Consider the following 27,967-nt stretch of genomic DNA (forward strand, 5'->3'; position numbering starts at 1 on the left):
TCTATTGACCGTAATTTTCCCAATCACTGGATTATATAACTTAAGCGTTGGATTGTGTGCTATATCCTACAAAAATACATTTTCACATTCTTCAAGCTTACGTCGAGCTTGTGAATTTATCAAGGCATAAGTTATACAACCTTACCTTGGACTTGTTACCTCTCCAAGCTTCATATGTTGTTTGATTAAACATTGTCTTAGTGGGAGAAATATTTAGCAAATAGACAGCAGTGGCAACAGTTTCAACCTAAAAACACTTCAGCACACCTCTACCTTCCATCATGATTTTACCCATCTCGATAATTGTGTGGTTCTTTCGTTCTCCTATACCATTTTTCTCTAGTGTATAAAGTGATGTGAGTTCTCTTTGTATTCCATTTTCCTACACAAAAGGAACTGAATTCTTTTGACATAAACTCACCACATCTATATGTCCGAAGAGTTTTTAGTCTACATACAGTTTGCCTCTCAACAAAATATTTAAATTTCTGGAAATTATCAAAAGTTTCATATTTAAATTTCAAGAAATATATCCAACTCATACAACTATTATCATCAGTAAAAAATAGAAAGTATCGACTTCCCCCTAAGGACTCCACACTCATAGGACCACACAAATAAATATGTACTAGCTCAAAACAAATAGAAGCTCTCCAAGACTTGCCTACAGGAAAACACTTTTTACTTTGTTTTCCATAAACACAACTTTCACAAAAATCAAGATTCTCAACTTTTGGCAACCCAAAAACCATTTTCATTTGGCTCAATAACTTCAATCCATTAACATTTAAATGCCCATAACACAAATGACATAGTCTAGTTTCATTATCTCCACTAGCTACCATAGTACAAATCTCAACCATTGAAACTTCTAAAGGAGACATGTTAGCCATTGAAACTTTAGCAATGGTTTTCCCAGATTTGTTATTTTTAATAGTGCAAATACCATTGACAAAATAAATTAAGTATCTGCTAGTCATTGGTTGTCCAATGCCAACCAAATTATGAGACAGACTAGGAACAAACATCACATCTTCTAAAATCTTAGCATTACCTTGGCATGTCATAATGCTAACAGTACCTTTGCCTTCAACCTGAATCTTTTTGTTGTCTCCTAGCCTTACGTCTGATTTTTTGGACTGATCAAGCTCCTTGAACAATGATCTTGTTCCAGACATATGATTTGAACAACCACTATCCAAAAACCAGAAATCATTTGGAGTTTCTTTTTTCACAGTAAAAGGACATGAACAACTTACTATCATCTTCATTTTTCTCTACAAAGCCTGCTTGGTTATTGTCATCCTTCTGCTTTTGCCAACAATAAGCTTCTTTATGACTTGATTTTCTGCAATAGTTGGACATAAACATCCTAGTATGCTTCTCTTCATTTGAACCTCCTCTATATTGGTTTCTTCCTTGGCCTCTTCGTCGAAAACCACCTCTGCCTCTTCCACGATTTGCAAAGTTTTCCAGCTTATCTATCTGATGAGTGGGCTTCCCCTTCACTTGAAATGCCTTTTCTTCAAAAAAATTCATGTGACCTTAGGAGTCTCTCTTCAAGAGCTTGAAAATAACTCGTTAGTTCATCCAACGTATAATCAGTTAAGTCATGATATTCCTCAATCCCAGAAACAAGATGTTCAAACTTTGGAGTAAGACTCCTTAAAACTTTTTCTATAACAGTTTCTTCAAATATATTTTCACCATAAGACTTTATTTGATTAACAAGAGAAAAACTAGTAGAAAAATAAGTTTGAACAGATTCATTACTTTTCATAGAAAGAGTTTCAAAGTCATGATAGCAAGTCTGTAATTTTACCGTAATCACCTTAGCTGAACCTTGAAATTCCTTCTTCAAAATCTTCCATGCCTGTGAAGATGTAGTTGCTGCTACAATTCTTGAAAATATTGTGTCATGGACTACTTGTTGAATTAGGAATAGCGCTTTGGCATCCTTCTTTTTGATCTCTTTAATTTTCCGTCTCTTCGTCACAGTCTGATTGATCCACAAAGCCTGCTGCAACCAACTCTTAAACTCCTAGTCATTTGCAAAGAGTTTTCATTTTGATACTCCAAAACTCATACTTTTCACCACTAAAATTGGCATGCATTGTTGGAAAGATGATGAATACCATTTACTGCCATTTTTCCTCACAATTCACTCAACTTCCAGAAAGGAACCTTGCTCTGATATCAGATTTGTTGGAAAGAAAAAGATAATCAAAAAGAAAAATGAACAGAAAGAGAGCAAATGAGATAACAAATTACTGCAAACTTCTTTGAATCTGATTAATTAGTAAAAGCAACAATACCTGCCTATAAATAGACTTACCAAAAAACTGAAAACACTAAAATCTAGGTCCAATAACCCAATAGTTACTAATTAGCTACTAATTTCCTTTAACTTGCTAAGATAAAGGAAACTAACTAACAAAGTCCTAAAGACTTGGTCAAGTTTCTTTTGAATAACTTTTCAACAATTTTAGAAGCCTTTGATGAGCTGAATCTGTTATTTTTTTAACTCAATCAAGTTGTTCATTGTTTTTCCTAGACTTTTGTCATCAAATACTAATATAAACATCACTTTGCAGCTTTTTCTAATGAAACGAGGAGGACAAGGGATATATATTGGTCCATTGGGCCGCCATTCTTGCCATTTGACCAAATACTTTGAGGTAAGTTGTCTAAGTGAAGGACAACTTTCCTTTTTTAAATTCATATGACCAAATACTAAGTTGAGTTCTCTTGTGCAAAGTTATGCCTAGAATATGTAAAATAAACAATGCTACAATCGAACAACTTGGATTGTATTCTGCCATACCCTATCTCTTTGGACAAGTGATCATAGAGTTCAATTTCTTATAAGCCAATCTTGAGTTAATTTCTCATTTGATTACTCATATTTCCCACTATAAATTGCCACATTTAAGTAACTGAATGTAATTCACTCTAACAGTAGAAGACATAAAACTAATTTATGTCATATTAAAGTAACAGAGTTTTGCCCTTCTATAACAGTAAAGTCACCTTGATGGATAGGTCTTATCGTTATATAGTAGGAAAAGTTCATACCTCGTCAATTAGGTGAAATGTCTAAATTTACTTAATTTTTCTATCTTGCAAATTTTCATTGAAATCACCTATGTCTTTATGTAAGTTATTTTCTATGGTGCCATTATGTATGCTATTATTAGATTTAAATAGACAGTCACAACGTTCTTTTGGTACTTGCCCGTCCTGTTTTTCACCCTTTTGTACTTCACTTTCTACGGTATGATGACCGTTGTTGTTACCTCGAATGTAAGTGTTTCTCATATTATCGACTTCTTCTTCTATGGCGTATGGAATATTTTCTCAGGATTTTTCGTTCCACGACCTATAAGTTCTTCAAACACTCCATGTTTTGTTGCATCAAAATTGATTTAGAGTTCGGAAATGACACATTAGCTGTATTTTTTTTGTTTTCATTAAAAAAACAACATTATACCATATAGTGGAGAAGGTACTATTGATGTTGTCCTATTTCATGGACCTTGTATGGTTTGGTTATATCACATTTTGGAGATCTCCAGAATAAATCTATTGATGATGAACATGGAAAATTCTTGAGACACTACTTCAGCTTCAAGCATGATTTTCTTCCAATAGTTGCAGTTGTGTTTGTCAGGTACACCGTTGTTTTTGGCTTCACATTTGCTTTCGCTATTAAGGCATTCAAATTCCAAATGAGACAAAAAGATGCTATCTGCTAAAGATGTATAAGGAAACTACTGCCAATGAAATGGGGCAACACGTGAAGAATTGTCTCCACTGCTAGTAAAATGGGGTAGACACAAACAATATAAGGAATTTTTCTCGGGATCAAGTACGGGCGTGAGATATTTTGAAACTACTATATATACATTTGTACTTGAACAAGTCTACTTTCTGTTATTATTATTCTTTGTGAATTCCAAGTATTTTGGTGTAAAAGCTAGTAAATTGTTAATGTTGAATTAAAATGCAGTGGAAAATTTGTTCCATGGTTATATATTAGCCTTTTTTGTTCTCTATATCTAAAACTTTGGAAAGCAATATTATTCAAAAGATAAACTAACTAATTTGGGTATTGGATATCAATAAAGATATGGTCTATGGGTGAGTCTATGCAGTGGCGAAGCCATTTTATACTAAGGGGTGTCAATTGTATATACTATATGTTGACTCCCCTTATACTTTATGTGTGTTGACCATTTTATATTTTGACACCGCTTAGTAAGATTTTTGACTCCACCACAGTGTGTATGGTGGAATTTGCGTCCTATTGTAGCTAGTCATGTCAAGTGAGTGGAATTGGTCCGTTATGAGCCCAATCAGGCACAGTAAGAATAGGCCAGCCTAACCCATCCATTATATAGGGTAGGTCCCTTTTTCAGCCTTTTTGGTTTGTTTTGAATCCTAATGTTTTATGTTTGATTTGATTTTTCAAACAGAGCTTTTCGTTAGATAAGAAGACGGGTAAGAAATTTTTTAGGATCACAACACGAGAACTTGGCATTGCATTGGGTGATACACCAAAATATTGGGAATGGTTATTGTAAAGATATGGCACCTATGCCTAACTCAACCCTAAAATCTAGCTCATGATAGGGGGTGGGATTTTCCAGGTCCATATAACGAGACCACTAGTTCGTTCCCCAACCAATGTGAGACTTTTGTCCACTCTAATTTACGCCCATGCCCGACTGGAGTGTGGACCGAGAGTCCAAACGGGGATGAACCTGGCTCTAATACCATGTAAATATATGGCACTTCGGCCTAACTCAATCCCAAAATCTAGATCATGAGTGGAAGATTCCCCATGTCCGTATAAGGAGACCACTAGTCCATTCCCCAACCAATGTGAGACTTTTACCCACTTTACACCCCTTCACGCCCAAGCCCGACTAGAGCGTGGACTGGGTGCCCAAATGGGGATGGACCTGGCTCTTATACCATGGAAAGATATGACACTTAGGCCTAACTCTACCCCAAAAGCTAGCTCATGAGGGGAGGATTTCCCAAGTTCATATATGGAGACCACTAGTTTATTCCCCATTATCTCATCCAGACTCCGGGCTTTATATTTTCGTGATCCCATTCAACGTACTCAAATTTTTGAAAGATATTACTTTATTCAATATAGATATTGAGCATGGTGTAGTTTTTTGTAGATTCTCAAAAGTGACTAAACTAAATTTGGTCTATTGGTTCGATATTTGAGGCAAAATGGGAACTAGAATATTATCGAAAAGAACCAAATATGTTTCTCATCTAGTTTTCAAACTGGAAGATAACTTTTATCAACTTAGAAGTGCTAGTGGAGTTGTTAGATTCAATGATTATTAGAATGACCATTATATAGAGAAACGAGCTAAAGTTTTTAGGTGTTCAGGACGGGGACCTAGAGTGAAGCTACCCTTGGAAAGAGGTGATGGATGGAACTAAAAAATTGGAAACTTTTTCAGCGATATAGGAGAAGAAGGAAACGTTGAAGTGAAACTGATGGAGATTCGATAGAAAATGTGGCCTCATTGTTCAAGGAATTTAGTTTCGTCCTGAATGAAGAAGAGAAAGATCCTCCTCTTACTATGTAATGTCGTTAATTTGGTCTCATTTGTATTGATTCAAATACTTCGTTATATGGCCCTTCTCAAGGCATATATCGAGAGAGAATTATATTTAGTTTAGATAATGTGTTGAATGTAAGGCGAATCCAAGATTTAAAGTGTATAGATTCCTACAATGACCTCATGTTAATATACAATTATGATTGAATTATAGATATTACTCTCTGGATGTTCCACTGTTGCCAGGGTTATTTTTAATAAACAACTCAGTGATAGATTAAGGGAAATATAGACAAATTAGTCTGATCTCGAGTTAAGTGTAATAATCCTAAAGGTCATTTTTGAATTTTTCAAGAAAATTGCCATTTTTCCCTCTTGATAGTTGCCCCGAATTGTGTTTTAGCAGTTTATGACGTTAATTGGAAATCGGATCGTAAAAATGAGTATTTTTTGGAAGTTTTGGAGTTTTTGAAGCCTTAAGGTCAAATAGTTGATTTTAGTCAATAATTGGAGTTTTGAGTCTTGGAATAAACTTTCGTCAGCACCATCAGCTCTAGAACGTGACTTTTTGGTTAGTAGAACTATTGACTCAGGTTCGGAGGTATTTAAATGAGTTTTGGAAGAGTTTTTTGTGTTTTGAAAGTTGAAAGAAAAAGATAGTTGATCAAAGTGCACATTTGGTGATAGCAAGTTCAGAATGGAATTTCGACAGTTTTGTTAGCTACTTGAAGGTTTGGTTCGATTCCCGATGCTATTGGATGAGTTCAATGTCCTTATTTGAAAATTTGGAGATTCTTAAGTTAAAATTGACTTTGGTCAGCATTGGGTTAAGGTGACCTTGTTTTGGTGTTTTGATGATTTCATTGAGTCTGAAATATTATTTCCAAACTAGTAGCATATTTGGTTTGTGTTCAGGAGGTTCCCGATGAGTTCTGTGTGAGTTTCTAAGTTTTATGGGTGCTTTGGTGGTGTTTGAGCAATTTGTGTCAACCAAAAGGTTCGTAATTAGTTTTAAAGATCAAAAAATTATTCTGAAACTTCTGAAAGTTTAAGAATGAATTATAGGATTGATCTGCAAAGTTTGGTGCATTTCACTAAGCCAAGATCGTACTTTTATCGTGATATGTAAAATAATTATTTACCCAACATAAATGATATTTAACTAGGCAAACGAACACAAATTTGAGTTTTGATTGAACAAGCAGGTGCGTATCATTATTTAAGACATTTAGGTAAAAGAATCGTGTCATGTCTCTATCGTACAAAGAAGTTACGACTCTTTTAATGAAAATTTAAGTTGCTGGTGTAAATATTGTTGTTCAGACCATGTTCATTTGGTAATTTGAGCATATTGGGAGTTCCAGAGCTCGGAATGGAGTCATTCTTGTTGTATTCTTCTTGATTTAATATGGGGATTGGTATCCAATCCTCATTTCGACATTCTCTCATGATTTCTTCATCTGGTTTCTTTCCTTATTCATGTATTTCTCGGGGGGGGGGGGGGGGGGGGGATTGGGGTTTTATCAATTTGGGCTCATTTTTTTTATGACAAATATATATTATGGATCCTTATATTGTGGGTAAACTAATTTTGGCATAAACTTTTATCAATTATTTTCATCATATTAACCGTGTATAAGCTTCAGAAATTAGGGGTTTCCCGGTAAAGTTGAGGTTTAATAAATTGAGGATTTGAAAGTTGATTTTAACTCCATTTTCAATGAAACATCATATGAACTTCCCTAATCATGGGTAAGATATTTTTCAAGAAATATTTTATATTTGAGTCAGGGTCTTAGCCTCGGTTATTAGGAGGTTTTCTCATGAACTTTAATCTTGTGTTTTGGGCTTTTGATGATGATTTCTAACTCATTTTTCAAAGAAATTTCACGTGTGCATTCCTAAATCTTTGGGTATCATGTCTTTCTATAAAAATCAGATTTACCCATAGCCTCCGAGGATAACTTTTTGGTCAATTTTGACCAAGTTTCCAAATGGTCAATGAAAAATTGTTTCGGCAAGTGATATTTATGCCAATGAAAAATGATTCCGGTGAGTGATATTTATACCGATGGGAAATGGTTTTGGTGAGTTATATTTATGTTGATGGAAAATGATTCCGGTGGATGCATGGACTAATACGTCCCTTATGGGTCCCGACCGGTGAATGTTTTGACGCTTGGGCTTATATACCCTCCATGTGTCCCATTATATTTGTGCAGCTGGTGTGTATTAACAGGACATCCATGCATCACGTTATATAACATATGCATTGCACCACATTCTCGAATCATTATCATTTATGGAATTAATGAGGGAGTTGTTATGTTAATGGGTATTTGGATATGAAGTGTGATGTTGATGCTATAGATATTCTAATATATATGTGAATTACGATGCATAATTTTATTGTGTTATTCTCTTATAAATAAATTGTTAGGATGGGGCTGGTCTGATTTTTATGCAGGTTGAAGTATGAGGAGGTTCAGATGGTGTGTTGGAGTACTTGTGTTCAATATTGCTTTACTTAGGTCTGCTAGAGATGCTTGTTAAGTACCATTGTTGTTTGGTACTCACTCCCTTGCTTTCTATACTTGTGTAGGTTACAAGTCCGAATCGTTTTGATTACCCCTTATCATCTTCGTCCAAGGATTTCTTTTGGAGTTCGTGAGGTAGTTGCTTGTCTCCCTGGAAGAATCACTTACTCTTTCATTATTTCCTTTTTCTATTCTAGAAACGGAGACATTCAGACTTGTATTTCTTTTGAATCTGTTGTAATACTTAGAGGCTTGTACACGTGACACTAGGTTTTAGGGGTATTTGAGTTATGTTTTTTGCACATGTGCATGTATTGTCTAGTCCTTTATTTTGTTTGATTAGTCGAACATGCCTTGGTGGTATAAAACAGGTGTCATCACACCTAGTATTTGGGTCGTGACTCTAAGAGTGCACCAGTTTTACATACTTGAAGGACCATTAGTGTACAAAAGTATATATATAAGGGTTAATTTTGAATCGAAGGCCAAACTTGAGGAACTATTTTGGACCTTTTCTCATATTAATTGTTAAATAGTTTTCATTTCGTTTCTTTAATTTTATTTAACCATAATCTGTATTGTCAAAATCTTGTAATCTTCATTTTATTTCTATATGAATAGTACATAAACTCAGCCACTTCAATCCATTGAGTTTTTTCCGATGGATCGTTTGCCTGAAGGTTGCATATAAAAAATTCTCTCTCTAACATTGCCAAAAGATGCAACTAGGTCTTCAGCCGTCTCACAGATATTCCTATCTGCTGCAGAATCTGACAACGTTTGGGAGACTTTTGTGCCATCTGATTATCAACAAGATATTTTTGGATCAGGAACTTTGATGGTTTTTCCTTCCAAGAAACAACTTTACTTCAGTCTCTGCGACTCTTTGATTCTTCTTGATAGAGGAAAATTGGTATGATTTCTTCATTCCCCCTCCCCCCATCTTTTTTGTGTTTGACTTGCTTTTCATGAATTTGGCTTTTATTAAATCTAATTGAGTGGTAAGGCCACAATGTCAGGAGCTCGAACACTAGATCTGCAACCTGTGACAGAGCCACTTTTATCCGAGGGCTGTCAATTTATACCCTATAGTTAGAAAATTACACCATGTAGATAGTTAAAAGAAATTGTGCATGTACACAATGTGTCGAATTTCTTTGGGTTTTTTTCGTAATTTTACCTCTTTATATTTTAAATTCTCTTAGGGCCTAATTGGAAAGTCACCCTGGTAATTGAATTTGGTGTAATTACACTGTCTGGCATGTTTGGTTGGCATGTAATTACTTGGTCAACAAGTAATTTGGTGTAATTGGAAGGAGTAGTCATACTGTCACGCCCCAAGCCGAGACCTTGGATGTGGCACGCACCCAACACTATTGCTAGTACGGGCGAATGTTCTGGCATGACACATAAGCATAAAACTGAAAAAAAAAAAACTAAACAAAGCCGAAGACAATATGAAGATAACCACGACCCTTAAAAGAGGAAAGTCTTCATCACAATACATTTAGACTACATAGATATATTAAACTAAAAGTTATAAACCCATATTTTGGAAAGTAAGATCGGTTGTTTGACATCTGAAAAAAATATGTGAAGCCTCTACTAAATGATAGAAATCTGCTGGGACAAGGCCCCGGTATACCCTTAGGGGTCTTTTGGAGGATAACTTCAAATAGTCCTGAATTAAATTATAGTGTCATTTAATTTGATATTTGGTTGACAAGTTTGGGATAACTTATCCCGGGATGCATAATTAGTATCGGGATAAGTTATCCCTTTCTTAGGTGGTATAGTAATCCCAGGATAACTTATCCCGAGATAAAATGACTAAATGACAAAAATATCCCTTTAAACACTTTTAATACATTACTTTTCACATTCATGAAGGGTATTTTTGTAAACATATATGTTGTTCTTAAAATTTATCATTTTGAATACTAACAAACCAAATACTCTAGTGGCTCTGAGCAGTTCTCAACCTTCTCCGAATAACCTTAACCTTCTCCATAGCTTGGTGAACCAAATATGGTCCCGAAAACTTAGATTCACCTACTTCGTACTAACCTATCAAAGATCGACATCTTTACCCATAGAAGGCCTTAAACGATGCCATATGAATATTGAAGTGATAACTGTTATTATAAGAAAACTCTATAAGAGGTAAGTGATCATCCCAATTACCTTTGAAGTCTATAATGCAAGCCCTCAATATGTCCTCTAGTGTTTGGGCAGTACGATTCGCTTGGCCATCAGTCTGAGGGTGGAAAGCGGTACTGAGACTCACTTGTGTCCCCAAACCTTTTTGAAAAGACCTCCAAAAGTGAGCAATGAACTAAGTGCCTCTGTCCGAAATAATGGACACAAGGGTCCCATGCAACCTGAAAAACTCCTCAATGTACAACCTAGCAAAATCCTTGGTAGAATCTGTCACCTTAACATGCAAGAAATGGGCTGACTTAGTCATCATGTCCACTACTACCCAAATTGAATCATGTTGACGGCGAGTACGTGGTAGTCTTGTTATGAAGTCCATATTTATCATCTCCCACTTCCACTCTGGAAGGGCTATATTTTGGGCCAAACCACCAGGTCTTTGGTGTTCAACTTTAACCTACTTGCAATTCAGACACTTAGCGACAAATTTGACAATATTTTTCTTCATGCTATTCCACCAATAATTTTCTCTTAAGTCATGGTACATCTTTGTGGAGTTCGGATGAAATAAATACATGGAGTGGTGCACTTCTGACATAATCCTCTCTCAACATCAGAACAATAATATATTTTCATACCTCAAAATACCATCTCCCATTTGTTCAAAAGCCATAACCCGGTGGTTGCAAACCTCCTTCTTAAGCTGTAACAAAATGGGGTCATTGTACTGTTTCTCTTTAACTTCCAACACCAAAGATGATTCAGACGTATTATTAACCACTGCACCACCATTTTCAAAATCTATGAGTCGGACTCCTAGATTTGCAGGCCGCTGAATATATTTTGTAAGCCCTTTCTTTCTTTCCTCTACATGAGCAAGAGTCCCCATGGATAACCTACTAAGTGCATCTGCAACAATATTTGTTTTACCAGGATGATAAAACAAACTCATATCATAATCCTCAAGCAACTCAAGCCACCTCCTCTGCCTGACATTCAACTTATTCTGAGTAAAAACATAATGCAGGATCTTGTGGTCAGTAAAAATATCGACATGTACCCCTTAGAGATAATGATGCCAAATCTTGAAGGTGAACACCAGTGATGCCAACTTAAGATCATAAGTCAGATAGTCCCTCTCATGGTTCTTAAGTTTTCTAGAGGCATAATCTATTGCCTTACCTTTTTGGATCAAAACACAACCGATACTAACTCTCGAGGCATCATAATACACAACAAAACCATTTGCTCCCACTGGTTGGGTCAACACAGAAGCAGAAGTCAACCAAATTTTCAACTCTGAGTGCTCTTTTCTCATGCTTCAGACCCCTGGAACTTAGTTGTCTTCTGTGTCAGCTTTGTCAATGGAGCGACAATAGATGAAAAACATTTCACAAATCTTCTGTAATAACAAACCAAGCCCAAGAAACTCCTAATATCAGTTGGCATTGTGGGTCTGGGCCAATTCTTCACAGCCTCAATGTTTTGAGAATCCACATTGATCCCCTTACTGGAAATGATGTGACCAAGGAAAGCCATTGAATCTAGTGAGAATTAACATTTGGAAAACTTAGCATACAACTTGTGGTCACTAATTGTCTGAATCACGATCCTGAGATGGGTGATGTGCTCACTCTCACTTCGGGAATAGATCAGAATATCATCAATAAAGACAATCATAAACATATCAAGATACTACTCAAACACCCTATTCATGACGTCCATAAAAGCTACAGGAGCGTTAGTCAAACCAAAGGACATGACTAGAAATTCAAAGTGACCATACCGAGTTCGGAAAGATGTTTTTCAGAATATCACATTCTCTGACCTTTAGCTGATGTTAGCCAAACTTGAGATCTATTTTAGAAAAAACACCTAGTACCCTGGAGTTGATCGAACAAGTCATCTATCCTGGGAAGATGATACTTATTCTTTGTGGTTACCTTGTTCAGTTGTGAATAATCAATGCACATACGAATGGAACCATCCTCTTTACGCACGACTAAGAAAGGGGCACCCCAAGGGGAGACACTAGGTCTAATGAACCCCTTAGCAAGGAAATCTTTTAACTGCTCCTTCAACTCTTTCAACTCTGTAGGAGTCATCCTATATGGAGGAATGGAAATAGGCTGAGTGTCGGGAAGAACATCAATCCCAAAGTCTATTTCTCTATCAGGAGGGATTCCGTGGAGATCTTTAGGGAAAATTTTTGGATACTCATTAACAACAAAAACTGAGCAGAGTGATGGAACTTCTATTTTGGAATCCTTGACCAGGACTAGGTGATAGATATTCAACTGGATCATCGGGAAACTAGAATGTCACTACCCCGGTTCTACAATTAACCATGGCATAGCACGAGTATAAGCAGTCCATACCCAAAATGACGTCAAAGTCCACCATATCCAACTCAACTAAGCTAACTACGGTGTCTCTAAGGAGTATATTTACTATACAATTTCTATAAAGTTTCCTAGCAACAATAGATTCACCAACATGAGTAAAAATAGAGAAAGGTTGGAGAATTTGTTCAGGGCTGATCACAAACTTCAAGGCAATATAAGGGCTTATAAAGGATAGAGTGGCACTAGGATCAAGTAATACACAAACATCATGAGAGAAAACTTGTAACATACCAGTAACAACAGAAGGAGAAGCTTCCAAATCCTGGTGATTGCCCAAAGCATACAAATGATTATGAGTTCCACTGGTTTCCGAAGTAGTACCTCGACCCGTTGGGGAATCCGAAGCAGAAAATTGGGCTTTATTGCCCCTATTACCCTTCCTTGCTGAGGGGCTTTCCGCCTGATTATTACCCTGCTGACCACACTTTAACACACACCCTTTCCAAAGTGTCACTCTCTTAGTTGCTTCTTCCCACAAGTGACACACGCAGGATATGATGGAACCCACGAAATACCATTTCCCTGACACTGAGAATTTTGAACTCTAAAATTCTGATTAATCTAAACTCGATGGTCAATCTTAGGCCTGGGTGCAGGTGCACTAGCCAAAGATGCAGCAAGTCCAGATGACCCTTTGTGAAAGAAAGTCTTGTTTCCATTTCTTGAACGCTGCTGATTAGATTCATTACCTGTGGACTTTGCCATCTTGTTTTGGATTTCCTCTCTATCCTTCTATTTTTCCTCCTCGACTTGCTGATCATACACTATTAATCGACCTATATCCATATCACTTACCAGTAATGTCGCCTTGCACTCCTTCTTTACATGTTTTGCAAATCCACACATAAATTTTAACATCCTAGCCCTCATTGTTGACACCACCTCTAGAGCATATCGTGACAACTGAGTGAAGTTGTATTCTCTTACAATCATCTTTCCTTGTTTCAAGTTCACAAACTTCTCCACTTTGGCCTCTTTTAGCTCTTGCGGAAAAAAATGGTAAAGAAATGCCTCTATGAAGTCATCCCATTTTGCACGAGGCGCCCCTTCACCATGAGACAACTCCCACTATTCATACTTGATACTAGCAACATCTCTGTTTCACTAGTATTCATGACCCTCAGAATTTTTGAAATCTCCTGAATAAAATTTTGAGGACTCTCATCAACCATGGACCCTATAAACACTGGTGGATTCATCCTGAAGAATTCTCGAATTTTTGAGGTGTCGGATGAGTCATGAGAACTTGAGTCAGTAGGACCTGAACGACTAGTCTGACATGTTTCAATCTGCGTGACCATCTGAATGGCTTATCTGAACTCAACATTAGTAGCATCAGTGCCTAGAGGCTGAATAGATTATCTGAGACCCCTCACAGGAACTATTGGCACATGTGGAGCCTCGGTACTAGCATTTTGGCCAGAAGCAAGGACCCCATTCCTAGTCTGCATCACATGGTTTGAAGGCACTACGGTAGCATTGGTCCTAGTAAGTATCCTAGCATTGGTAGCGGTTCTCTATTTAGTAGTTCTTTTTGGAGGCATGATTTGAAACATGCGGTAAGCATGGATTAGAATAATTTCATTAAGTTAAAATGTATCGCATGGGCTAGAGTATGAAAGAATAAGAAACAATTCTTAAATGTGATGTAGCTTCCAGATTCTAAGTGTGGCGCACTTTACACCCATAATTAGGCATTAACAATACACAGCTTTACAGACTCCCTAGGACACTTGAACTTTGGCTCTGATACCAATTTTGTCACGCCTCAAGCCAAAACATTGGACGTGGCACGCACCCGACACTACTGCTAGTAAGAGTGAACGTTTTGGCATTTCACATAAGCATAAAACTCAACATAATTGAAGAGAATATGAAGATAGCCCGACCCCTTAAAAAGGGAAAGTCTTCATCACAATATATTTAGACTACATAAATGTATTATACTGAAAGTTATAAACCCATATTCTATAAAACAAGATAGATTGTTTGACGTCTGACAAAATCTGTGAAGCCTCTACTGAATGATAGAAATTTGCCGGGACAAGGCCCAGTATACCCTTAATACTAAAATAAACATAAAAAAAACTATTATGTCTAACTTTGCACTGGTGGGAAGGAGGGTCACCAATAGCAGAAGAGAGGGATCCTAGTGATGTGTCTGCTCACGAACCTGAGAGCCTGAACCTACTTCATAAAATAATGTAGTGCCAAATACGATCAATACATGGAATGTATTGGTATGCAAAACCAAAAAAAAGGAACCAAGAAAGTAATAAAATACAATAACAAAAGTTGAAGTCGTATTTGTCAATGTAAAGTGAGTTAAACTTCTTAGTTATTTATTGGAGCAAGTGGTGAACCGATATAAACCACCATGTGAGCGCATGGAGTCTGATCTCAGCCCGATCAGCTAAGCCATCCTATACCTTGATGGGCATAGGACATGACATGACATGATTTGCTAGAAAGGATCCATAATTATCTCTTTTTGGGACACATGAATAAAAACAAGAGTTATCCGTCTTGCGGAAGGATCTCTATCCTACGTCGGCAAACGTAGTTTCGGGCATTGGTCATTTAGACTTATACCTTCTTGGTCAACCACATAACTCCCTTAATCTCATACTGAAAGATAATTATTTTACTGATCATTTACCTTAAAAAAATTTAGCCTTATCGGTTCATGTTCGTGCTTTAGCCTTATTAGGCTCATGTCATAGGTTTGCAACTTTAGGGCTCATATCAAAGATTCAACCATGCTACCCTCATAATCTATGGTCTAATATAGTTAGTTAGCATTTTTGGAGAATAAAAATAGTAGAATCTTGATACATTACTTCAACATCTCATGTCCCAGCTACATTAACACTTTATGACACTAAAAAGCAAATTGAAATGGTTTTAGCAAGGTTCGCCATTCATATCAAGTAGTTGGAGTTTTCAACATGATTCCTTGGAAAATAATTTAGATTCAAACACTATAGTTCACAAGATATAAAGCAGAAAACTAATCGCAAAGACCGTAAGCAAAACAATTCGTCCTCTAACTAGTTCCCAGATCGATGAAAATTTCAATAGAATAAGTGTTTTGTTGAAGTTTGCTTTTAGTTACTGCAGTAACTTTTAGCAAAATAAGTTATTTAGTGTGAATAAATTTGAATTTTTAATTTTAGTTAGTTTGTTTATGTTGTTGAGATATTTTAGGTTGTTTAAATTTTAAATTATGCAGATTATATGTTTTACGTTGGCTATTTAAAGTCCCTCAATGCTTAATAAAATTATTGAGAGCTATTAAAAGTCATTTCACTACATTGAGAGACATTTTTAATCTTTTTGTGCTGCCCCATTTAAAAAAATACACCAACAGTGATATCAAGAGCTTCAATGATCTTAACGGATCTGTGAAATCTTCCAAAGAACTACCATACATTTTTAACCCGTAAGGGCTACCTTTTTAACCCATCAGGGCTACCTATTTTAACCCATCAAGGCTATCTTTTCAACCGGTGCTTTTTTCAACACACAGGCTTTTCTAAATCATTTTTATCCAAAATAATGGCAAGCAGCAGTCTCTCTTTGAATGCCCCACAAATTTTCACAGACGAAAACTATCAAATTTAGTCTGTGAGAATAAAACCATCTTTTGAAACATATGTGATATGTGAGGTTGCAATAGAAGAAAAACCCTTACAACCTCTACACAAGGCAATGTCATCGCATGTGTTTTTGAAGAACAAAATCAAAAGAAGAAAAAGAAAAAAGAAGAAATTTTGCAAGTTCAAAAACAATGAAAAAATTCAGCATCAACTACCAAAGCAAAAATTGAGGAGGATCATTTTTTTCAATTGCAGTAACTAAAGCAAAGGAGGAGTGTTGAAGTTTGATTTTAGTTACTGCAGTAACTTTTAGGAAAATAAGTTATTTAGTTTGAATAAATTTGAATTTTGAATTTTAGTTAGTTTGTTTATGTTGTTGAGATATTTTAGGTTGTTTAAATTTTAAATTATGCAGATTATATGTTTTATGTTGACTATTTAAAGCCCCTCAATGCTTAATAAAATTATTGAAAGCTATTAGAAGTCATTTCAATCCATTGAGAGACATTTTTAATCTTTTTGTGCTACCCCATTTTTAAAAAAAACACCTAACATGTTTAATTAGTTGCTGCCAAATTCCAACTTTTTTTAACAGATGACTTACAAACTTTATAGATTTCATAAATTTCATGTTGTACAGTAGTCACAAATCTAACAGAAATTCACAGAATTATGTAATTCACACACTTATCAGTTATTCATGAACTAGAGAGTCGTTTCTAGATTTCTAGCAACTTGTGAAAAAGAATGCTATTAATTGATAAAGACGGAAAATTTCCTTCAACGTCACTACAAGAAAAAGCCTTATTTAAGACCAATATTTTGGGACGCACTAATAATCTTGTCTCTAAAAGTATATCTATTGGGACGAGATTATATTCTAGTCCTTATTTGTATAGTCTATTGCGAAGGTATTAAATTTGGTCCCGAAAGAACTTATAACTAGTCCCAAATGGTAATTGAAGGTCTTTGAGCGGGACATATTTCCCCCCAAATTTAATACTAAATTATTAAAATAGAAAAATTGTTTCAACAAAAGCATAGGCGCCAAACTTTTTACATTGAAAGTGAAAAATAAAAAAAAAGAGCGCTTTGTCTTCTCAAAAATATTGGAGATTATAACAAGGAGATTGCAAAGAGCTAACATGCACATGGCCAGCTGTCATTATTAGTTAGTTACAGCTGTCATTATCAGTTAGTTAGAAGATATTTTGTATAGATAATTAGTCGGTTAGAAACTGTATATAAGGTGTGACTCAACAGTTGTAGAGTAGAGATAATAGTTCAATTCACAAGATATTCCTTTTTGTATAGCTTCATTGTAAAGTTCAGTAATGGAGGTTCAAGCTTTACATCTAGTTCTTCATTGATTACATACAATCTATGAGCTATTTATCATGGTATCAGAGCGGGTGTAGCCGATTGTGAGGCGCATCAATTTTTCTGTTTGATTTTCATTTTTCGATATGGCGAAGAAGATCGATCACGATCATCCTCTGTATTTGAACTCTTCCGATGTACCAGGAGCTGTGCAAATTGGGATCCAGCTCGTCGGAATGGAGAATTACACTCTTTGGAGTCGCGCGATGCAACTCAATCTCCTCACGAAGAATAAATTGGGGTTCATTGATGGGAGCATCAAGCGGGACGACTTCAAGGAGGAGCTGGAAAAGAAACAATGGGTTAGATGTAACGCAATGGTGATTTCCTGGATCATGTGCATGTTAGCTCTTTGCAATCTCCTTGTTATAATTTTAATGCATCAAAGGAAGTATGCCTTGGGTCTAATCTCAGATTTGGGATTAGGCAGTTCTAAGCCAATAGACACACCAGTAGAGCAAAACCAAAAACTCACTACTCATGAATTTGATGATTTTGTTGGAAATGATTCTGATTCACCTCTTTTGGATGTTAGTGAATATCAGAGACTGATTGGAAGGTTGTTATATCTCACACTCACAAGGCCTGACATTTCATATGCTGTTCAAAGCCTCAGTCAATTCATGCAGGCCCCTAAGACCTCTCACATGACTGCTGCCATCAGGATAGTGAAGTATGTTAAACAATCACCAGGCCTTGGAGTGCTCCTTTCAGCAACATCATCAGGGTCCTTACAAGCGTTTTGTGATGCTGATTGGGGGTCTTGTATTAATACTAGAAGGTCCATTACTGGTTACATAGTCAAGTATGGAGATTCACCAATCTCATGGAAGTCTAAGAAACAGTCCACTATTTCCAGAAGTTCAGCTGAGGCAGAGTATAGGAGTCTTGCTTCTACTGTTGCGGAAATCACTTGGATCATTGGTCTGTTTAATACTTTGGACATACCTCTAAGCCTACCAGTTCCTTTACACTGTGACAGCAAAGCAGCCATCCAAATCGCTGCTAATCCGGTTTTCCATGAACGAACGAAGCACATTGACATTGACTGTCACTTTATTAGAGAGAAGGTCTTGAAGGGATTTGTGATCATCCATTATTTGTGCTCCTCTGAACAGCCTGCTGACCTTTTTACTAAGGGGTTGAGTAGGTGCCAACATTCTCATCTTATGTCCAAGCTGGGATTGAAGAACATCTTCATATCACCCAGCTTGAAGGGGGATATTGGAGATTATAACAAGGAGATTGCAAAGAGCTAACATGCACATGGCCAGCTGTCATTATTAGTTAGTTACAGCTGTCATTATCAGTTAGTTAGAAGATATTTTGTATAGATAATTAGTCGGTTAGAAACTGTATATAAGGTGTGACTCAACAGTTGTAGAGTAGAGATAATAGTTCAATTCACAAGATATTCCTTTTTGTATAGCTTCATTGTAAAGTTCAGTAATGGAGGTTCAAGCTTTACATCTAGTTCTTCATTGATTACATACAATCTATGAGCTGTTTATCAAAAAACACATTGCGCCGCCGGTTGCAAAGTTGCCCTATTTTCTCTTCAGTGCAACGTCTCCATTAGATTCTTCATCTCCAATCGAAATTCTCTACCCTAATCCCAACATTTTCACTGTGCTTTTGTCGCAGGTCAGCCCTAAAAATTTCATCGCAGCAGCAGAGTTACAGGTTTGTTCTTCTTCCCATTGATTTGCTCTGTTTTTTATCCATAAGTTGCTTTGATGACGTTTTTTCTTGTTATATTGAAGTTTCTCTTCTTCGTCCTCATCTTTTCTAACATTAAATAGGTTACTGATTTCATAATCTTGTCTTTTATTTTGTACAATCAGTGAAAACATTATTGGATTAAGTTTCTAATAGCTAGATAATCTGATTTCATTATCTAGTTTTATATGATCAATGTTTCAATTATTTACGAGCCAAATAAGGACTTGTGTTGTTATTCTTATTGAAAATTTTATTTACATCTGAAAAGGTTTCGACAAAATTGTTATTCATGTTCAAGAATATATAAATGTATTGTTTACCTTTAGTTATTGTGATTTACTTAGAAAATTGAAGTGTTTTGGAGTTTGGACATATAAACGTTGTAGTAATATAAATAGTTAATATATAGTTGTATGTTTATAAAGATTAGCAATTTCTAATGTTGTTAGTTCTTCTTTATGCATTACTTTGAGGCAGCCAGTTACTCATTGCAAAATATAAGATGATGTGAGTAAATCATCCTGAACTATTGAACAAAACCAAAATGATCGCCTACTGATATTTTTACATATAGTAATTGCATGTAGTTTCTAGAAACCTGCCTGAAGTGATCATCTGTTAGATTATTGGTATCCAAGTTCCCAACGTATTAGTCTTATTAGGGTCGTGTTCATTTCGAGTTTCAGTACATTGATATGAAGCATAGTCATTACTTGTAACTGCTCGCTCTCATCCCCTAATCTAATAAACGTGTAGCTCTTTATGTTTTCTGTTACACAATCTGTTACAACTTTAGCAGTTTGATTAAAGGATAATTGACCTTGAATGTCTCCTAAAATAAGTAACATGTGATATCAACTGTCAAATCATTAACGAATATAGTGTATTCATGAGTATTACCTAAATATTTTTCACCTGATCCAAGTGATGTCCAATTTAGACTAAACATCTGCTCAATATTAGGCATCAAGGTATCATTGTATGCTTTTAGATTCACTAATTATGTACCTCGCTTTTCTAGTTTCTTCTGTTGTGGAGTGACTTTCGGTGAGGTAAATAATAGTGTTCTGTAGTTTAGAGATATATGCAATGTAACATATAGTTATGGAGGGCAATTGTGATTTAGCGACTTCTAGTTTTCTTGGTTTTTTTTTGTATTAGTTGAGGCTGCGATAAATTATGTTGACCAACTTGAAGAAGCTAGTTTATGAGCCAAGTTATGTCAAACATACAACTCCTACTGTATCCATATAAATGTTTCTTCCATAACATTAATTATTAAGAGAAATCTAAGTGTTTGTAGATAAGGGAAAAAAATTAGCAGGGCACATGAATCTTGATACATGTGTGATCTTAAACCAACTACCAACAAGAGATTTTTTTATTGACAAATTACTTTAATATTTGGTAGGTTAAAAGGAATCATGTATACATGTTTCAAGAACTAACATCTTAATTACAAGTTAGTTTATAATCTTTTATTTTCCATTGTGCCATTTGATTGTATTTTTATTTTTGATCAAACGATTGTGTTTCATTCATCTTTGGAATCCAAAAAGTTACAAGTGATTTAAGCGAGCTGTATAATAAGCTTCCACATTAGAGAATTGATACTCCATATATCTTATCTAATCTTAAGACTCGTTAAATGCAACATGGAGAATAATATCTATACAAGTTACATATTCCTCCAACAATTTAAAATATTAGTATTGAGGATCAAAATTCAGCCTAGCAGGTGTTCTTCTTTGTGTTCTTACCGAGAGAACTTTCCATCTATCCATATTCAAAAGTCCCTTGATTTCTTTTGGGAGTATGTTGAAGTTAGTGTATATGTGAACTTGGTTTCAATTATATACTAAAGAAGACAATCTATCATCCACTTTGTAAGTTTCAACATATATAGTAGTTGCTTGTAATCATGTATTGGTTTAACATATCTTTAAAGGGATCAATTTCATAAATAATTACTTTAAATTGTTATGTGTTATGATAGAAAATGTTCTTTTATATATTTGTAGGCTCAACTTGAAGAAATGGTTCAAGCTGATCCATCTATACCTACTATAGAACTTGTTGAAAAATTTTGTGGACCTCAAAATCGTAGCCATGTATTTGTATTTTGGGGTGGAGTAAAGACGAAAGACTTGAAAGGTGGAACATCTTCAAAGGCTGATTTATTATTTGCGCTACGTTCAACTCAAGAGGATAACAAATACTTGAATGAAGAGAACAAATCCTTGAACAATTGCTTATCTACCTTAGAAGATGAGATGAAAGAAATAAGGAAAATGCAAGAGCTCTTTGCTGCTCAAGAATCACATGTCCAACCTATGACATCGCCCGTTTCAACTGGATAAGCAATATTTTATGCTGACCGAGTAAGTAAAAATATACTTGTTTGTTGGAGATTGTCGAACTGGATGTAGTGAGATCTATGTGCTTTTTACGGTTGAAAAAATCTTTCGAATTGTTGTCTGTTCACTGTTCGGCTCCATCGCTAACTGTAGAGGTTTTTTATTTTTAATCTTAGTAAGTAAGCTAGTAGACTTGCTTATAGGATTGATTCTTGGTTGCTCGGTTTCAACAAGTTCTTCATTCAGGTAGGTATTTTTCACTTTTTCCTCTAAGCTCGTTTTTGACAAGTTCTTATAAAGATTGATTTTGCCTCATTATGTCCATTAGGTTGCCTCTCATTTTCTGACTAGGAGTTTGTTGTTTTTTGTTTCCACTTTCCTATCATGATCCTGCTTATTTTTTCTCTTTTTCTTTCTTGTTTTGATGCTAGAGATTGCCGGTTTGAACATGACTTTGCTTTTCTTGTTTTGGATTACTTTTTTTTCTTTTTCTTATGCTTCATTCATACATAATCTCTCAGCCATGATCTGGTTATCATCAAGTGAATAACCAATATTTTCTGTTGATCGAGGAAGTAAAAATATACTTGTTTGTTGGAGATTGTAGAACTGGATGTAGTGATATTTATGTGCTCTTTACGGTTGAAACAATCGTTCGAATTGTTGTCTGCTCACTGTTCAGCTCCATCGTTAACTGTAGAGGTTTTTTATTTTTAATCTTAGTAAGTAAGCTAGAAGAGTTGCTTATATGATTGATTCTTGGCTGCTCGTTTTGGACAAGTTCTTCATTTGTGTAGCTATTTTCCACTTTTCCTCTGAGCTGTTAGGAGACATAGAAATATTCAGCTTGGTACCATTGTAATTCAGCTGATTGTTGCTACTTTCTGCCTCATTATGTCAATTAGGTTGCATTTCGTTTTCTGACTAAGAGTTTGTTGTTTCTTTGTTTCCCCTTTCCTGTTGTGATCCGGCTTATTTTGTCTCGTATTCTTTCTTGTTTTGATGCTAGAGATATATCTGGTTTGAACATGACTTTGCTTTTCTTTTTTTGGAGCACTTTTTTTCTTTTTCTTATGCTTCATTCATACATAATCTCTCAGCCATGATCTGGTTATCATAAAGTGAATAACCAATATTTTCTGCTAACTGAGGAAGTAAAAATATACTTGTTTGTTGGAGATTGTAGAACTGGATGTAGTGAGATCTATGTGCCTTTTACGGTTGAAAAAATCATTTGAATTGTTGTCTGCTCACTGTTCAGCTTCATCGCTAACTATAGAGGTTTTTTTATTTTTAATCTTCGTAACTAAGCTAGTAAACTTGCTTATATGATTGATCCTTGGCTGCTCGTTTTCGACAACTTCTTCATTTGGGTAGGTATTTTCCACTTTTCCTTCTGAGCTATTAGGAGACATAGAAATTTTCAGCTTGGTACCACTGTAATTCAGCTGATTGTTTCTGGTTTTTGCCTCATTATGTCCATTAGTTTGCTGGTCATAGGAGCTTCGCACCATAGAAATTTTCAGCTTGGTCATAGGAGTTTGTTGCTTCTCTATTTCCCTTTTCCTGTCCTGATGAAGTCCCGTATGGCAGCTCCATAGGACAGAGCGTGTAGTTAACTCTCTAAGAAATGGTTGTTGTAGATTAACATATAGAATACGTATAGAGAGAAAAATGTAGGAGGGAGAATTTACTAAAATTGTAGCTACTATTAGTAAAAATAAACTAATAATAGTTAATCAGTTCATTAGTTTCTATTATTTGCCAAATTCCATTTACATGTAGTTCTTCAAAATAGATTTTTGATATTGGTAAATGCATCTCATTGTTTTTCTAATTGATTTTTCTACTTTTTTTTTTGCAGCTTTTGTTGATGTTTCTGGACAACACTCGATGAATTAAAGATTGAAACTTGTAACTGTTTACCAAGCTTTTGTTGATGCACGAGCTCCCTATTTGTTTAGCACAAATTTATGTTTTTCCAAACATGATACTATATATAGTATAGTTCGGATATTAGATATGTTTTTTTAAGCAAATATTATAACTAAAATCATGAGATGTTAGCCACTTTATTGTAATTAATCGTACACTCTTGATCTCTATCTTCTTGTCTCTTCTTTGTATATTTATTTCATCTTTTTGTTTAAAAATTTTTAGTAGCAGATTAATATTTGTGGATGATTTGTATTCTAGTGGTATCAATTGCTCTAGGACCATTGGTGGTCAATTTGAGACCAAAATTATTGCTCGTCCCTAAAGGTCAATCGAAGATGAGAAATGTTGCTCGTCTCTAATGATTAAGCTAGGACTAGAATAGCTTGATCGTTACTAAATCTGTTTTAGGACCAGGTCATTGAACGTTGCTAAATCTATTCAAGGACCAAGTTGTTGATCGTCTCTAATCTATTCTAGGACTAGGTAATTACTCGTCTTTAATGTGTTTCTAGGACCAGGTGGTTGCTCGTTGCTAATGATATTCTAGGACCAATTTATGATCGTCCCTAAAGAGGGTTAACAACCCGAAATAAGTTTTTTCTAAGATATCTTAAATGTATTTGAGACCAGAATTGTGGGTCTCTAAAATGACTGAGGCGGCCAGATTTCTTTCCCGTCCCAAAACCATTTAACGACCGGATTCTTAAAGTCGTCTTTGTTGACCAATAGCGACGGAAGCTACTAGGACGAGTGGCGACCAGCCTTTTCAGGTCCCAAATGCTTGTTAGGGACCAGATTTGGGCTTTTAGGGACGGGATTTCCCTTCCTTAGAGACAGTTTTTCTTGTAGTTTAACCCTAGATCTATTGAGAGTAATTCGAATTGGAGGGTAATAAAACTTGAAGAAATAGAAAAGAGAAGTAGTTCTACATACCTCAAACGTTTAGAGAACTAGTTATCGAAAGTGAGGAAATATTAGGCTTGAGTCTTTGAGTCGTCTCTTGGATTTCTTGCGTCAGTTTTGGAGAAGAAGAAGAGAGGAATGTTGAATGATGAAATAGCGTAAATCGGATTGAAATGAAGGGTGTTTTTTTTAAGGGAAAATTTTCAAAATGTTAATAATTTAGCATTTAATAAGATCCATTAGCCACATTTTCAATATTTATTAAAACTGTCAATATTTTAGTTTGTTATATATCTGATTTATGTATTTTTTTAAAAAAATTGTTTAATTTGAAAGAATACAATAATTTAATGACAAAAGGGAGAAAATCAAAGGAGATAATATTTCAAAAAAAGGTAAATATCACTTAATTTTCTCATCAGTTACATTTTCAAAGAAAACTCAAACGTGTGCCTTTCTCAGAGTGTATTTTTGTTTTTTTCCAGAATTTTGTAACCTTTGTTAAATCGTATTCATTCCAATATGTGGGTAATGGGAGTTTTTCTTCTTCTTTTTCACACGGACAGGGGAGTAAAATTAGTGGAATGTGGGGCCTAATTTGACAAATAAAAGGAAATAAAATTAATTATATTAGGATACATTTTATTTAATAAAATATAGACATATTGACATTTTCAATAATTATTTTAAAGTATAAATGTTTTTAATAACTAGTTTGCTAATTTTCCCTTTTTTAATCGTTTGGGCTTAAACAAAAAGGGAAAATATGAGATTTCCCCTAAGGGAGTCAAATAGCCGATGGGGCTGCCTATTTGGCTTGTTTCTCGTCTTAAACTTAAAGCGTGGGTGTAACATATACCCTCCAATTCTCATGGTGGGGTTGTGAATTGTTGGTAATTACATGATGTAATTACAAATTTATTATTTTTGTTTTTAGTTTTAATTTATATTTAGTTCTATTATTTAAAATTCTTTTTTATTTTTTATTCTAATATTTTTTAATCTATATTATTTATATTTTATTTCCTTCTCATTCTAAACATTTACTTCTTGTGATTTCATGTGATTTATCGTATTATTTATTTTATTTATTTATTCTATGTTTATTTTTTTCATTAGCATAATTTTGTTAGTATTCTATTTTTTAAGTTAAAGTAGAATTTATTCTTGAATAAGGTTATAGATTTACGTTTTTCTTTTCTTCAAATCACATTTCACGTTATGTTAAAATTTGACATAAAATTTTTTTTTTATTTTTTTTATTTTGAATTTAGACTTGTGTTATATTTTCAGTTTTATTTATTTTAGTAGTATTGACTTGATATTTCACATTGCAATTCATTTATTTTTTAGTTTGACTTGATATATTATTTATTGTCAAATATTCTCATAGTTTATGACATTATATTTATAATGTTAATTTTTTTTTTTATCAAACATGTATTTTATGATGTTCAGACAAATCTTATATTTTTAGTTTTTATTATTAATTAAAATATACTAATTTAAAAAAAAATCATCATATTAATAAAGACATATGTTTGTTGATTAATATGTTCTTAAAAGTCAATATATATCTTAAATAGTTAATTTTATATTATTTATAAAGACCTTATTGTCGAATATAGATTTTTAATTTTAGATAATTAAATTTTATTTTAAAATTTAATATATCCTTATGATTACACTTGTGTAACCAAACATGACATTTGTAATTACACAGTGTCAAACAAACAAGTCAACATAGGGGTCGTTTGGTGTGACAGATAGAAATAAATAGTCCTGGGATAAAAAAAATAGTCATGGGATTAAATTTTGGTGTCTTGTTTGGTTGATATGTTTGGGATGACTTATCCCACCATTTATACCATAGTGATTAGATAAGTTATCCCATATACATGGTGGGATAAGTTATCCCAGGATAACTATTACCAGGATAATTAATCTTGAGATAACTTGCTCTTAACCAAACAACCCCTAAGGTGTATAATTACTAGGTTGGTAATTACTACCCTAGTAATTACACCAGTTCCAATTATTAGATGACTTTCCAAATAGACACTTAGTGAAAATTATAATTTCATCCACTAGATATGAGAAGGACCACGATCATATCTAGTGATGAATGAGGGATCCAATGTGTGCTAGATTTTTCCAAGGTTTTTATTTTACTTGTGGATGTGTTATTTTAGTTGTTACGTGGGTTTAATCCTGGCAACCTTGAGGTAGCTAGTCATGTCAAGTGAGCATGGTTGGCCCGTTGTGATCCTAATTGGATACAATAGGAGTGGTCTAGTGCCCTTTACAACCATTTTTTTTTTCAAATCCTAATATTTTGTATATGTGATTTGGTCTGTGAAATAGAGTCTTTCGCTGGATAAGAAGACGGGTAAATGTCTTATGGTCGCAGCACGAAAACTTGGAATTATGTGGGGCGGTACACCAGCGTATTGGGAATGGTTGTCTCACCCGGATGCCAGGTTTTATACTTTTCCGGTTCCTTTCCATGTACTCTAAATTTTGAAAAAAATACCTTATTAAATATTATTATTGAGGGAATGTAATTTCTTTTGTAGATTCTTTGAAGTGGCTAAACTTAAGAAAATCAGTTGGCTTGATATATGAGGAAAAATTGGAACTCGAATGTTGTCAAAAAGAACCAGCTATTGCTCTTATCTAGTGTTCAAACTGGAAGATGGATTTTATGGGCTTATAAATGTTAAGGCAATTGTTAGATTATCTGATACAGAGAGTGACCCTGAAGTAAAGAAACGAGCTAAAGTTGCTCATCTTTCTGGACAAGGCTCTAGAGCAAGGCTACCCTTGATTAGAAGTGATGGATGGATGGAATTGAAAATGAGAAACTTTTTCAGTGATACAGAGAAGATGGATATGTTGAAGCGCGATTGATGGAAATAAGGCAAAATTGGAAACACGGCCTCATTGTACAAGGAATTGAGTTTCGTCCAGAATGAAGAAGAAAAGGATCCTCCTCTATGCCTTTCATTTTGGTCTTATTTAGACTCGTTTGCCTTTGAATATTTCTTATATGGTATATCCCGAAGAACCTATCGAGAGAGAATTGTATTTGGTTAGATAATGTGTGGTTGATAAACAAGAATTAGTTTTTTTTTAAAATAAGGTATTGAATGTATTATCAAATATGTTCATGTTGCCATTGTAATTGTTCTATATAATGCTCTAAATTTATTTGTCTAGTCAAATTTATGAAATAATTTTTTTTTTGTGTCTCCCCTTTGAGAGGTCAGGTGATGGTCAATAACTAAAGCAAGAAATATTGAAAAGCGACAAGATTTAAAAACATAAAAACAAATCCTTCATTTTAGATGATATTCAAAGTGAATCAGTGGAAAAAAA

General features: G+C 34.7%; 1 protein-coding gene and 1 pseudogene across 3 annotated transcripts in view; both read left to right on the plus strand.

Annotated features, from left to right (window-relative positions):
- The window catches only part of LOC125831646 (uncharacterized), an 831,707-nt gene that overhangs the window by 670,778 nt on the left and 132,962 nt on the right, over positions 1–27,967 (plus strand). The window lies entirely within an intron of this gene.
- On the plus strand, positions 8,781–27,564 carry LOC125831655 (F-box protein PP2-B11-like; annotated as a pseudogene).

This window comes from Solanum verrucosum, unplaced genomic scaffold (assembly GCF_900185275.1).
Source record: "Solanum verrucosum unplaced genomic scaffold, falcon-dt-bn FXZP01000049.1, whole genome shotgun sequence".
NCBI classification, from domain to species: Eukaryota; Viridiplantae; Streptophyta; class Magnoliopsida; order Solanales; family Solanaceae; genus Solanum; species Solanum verrucosum.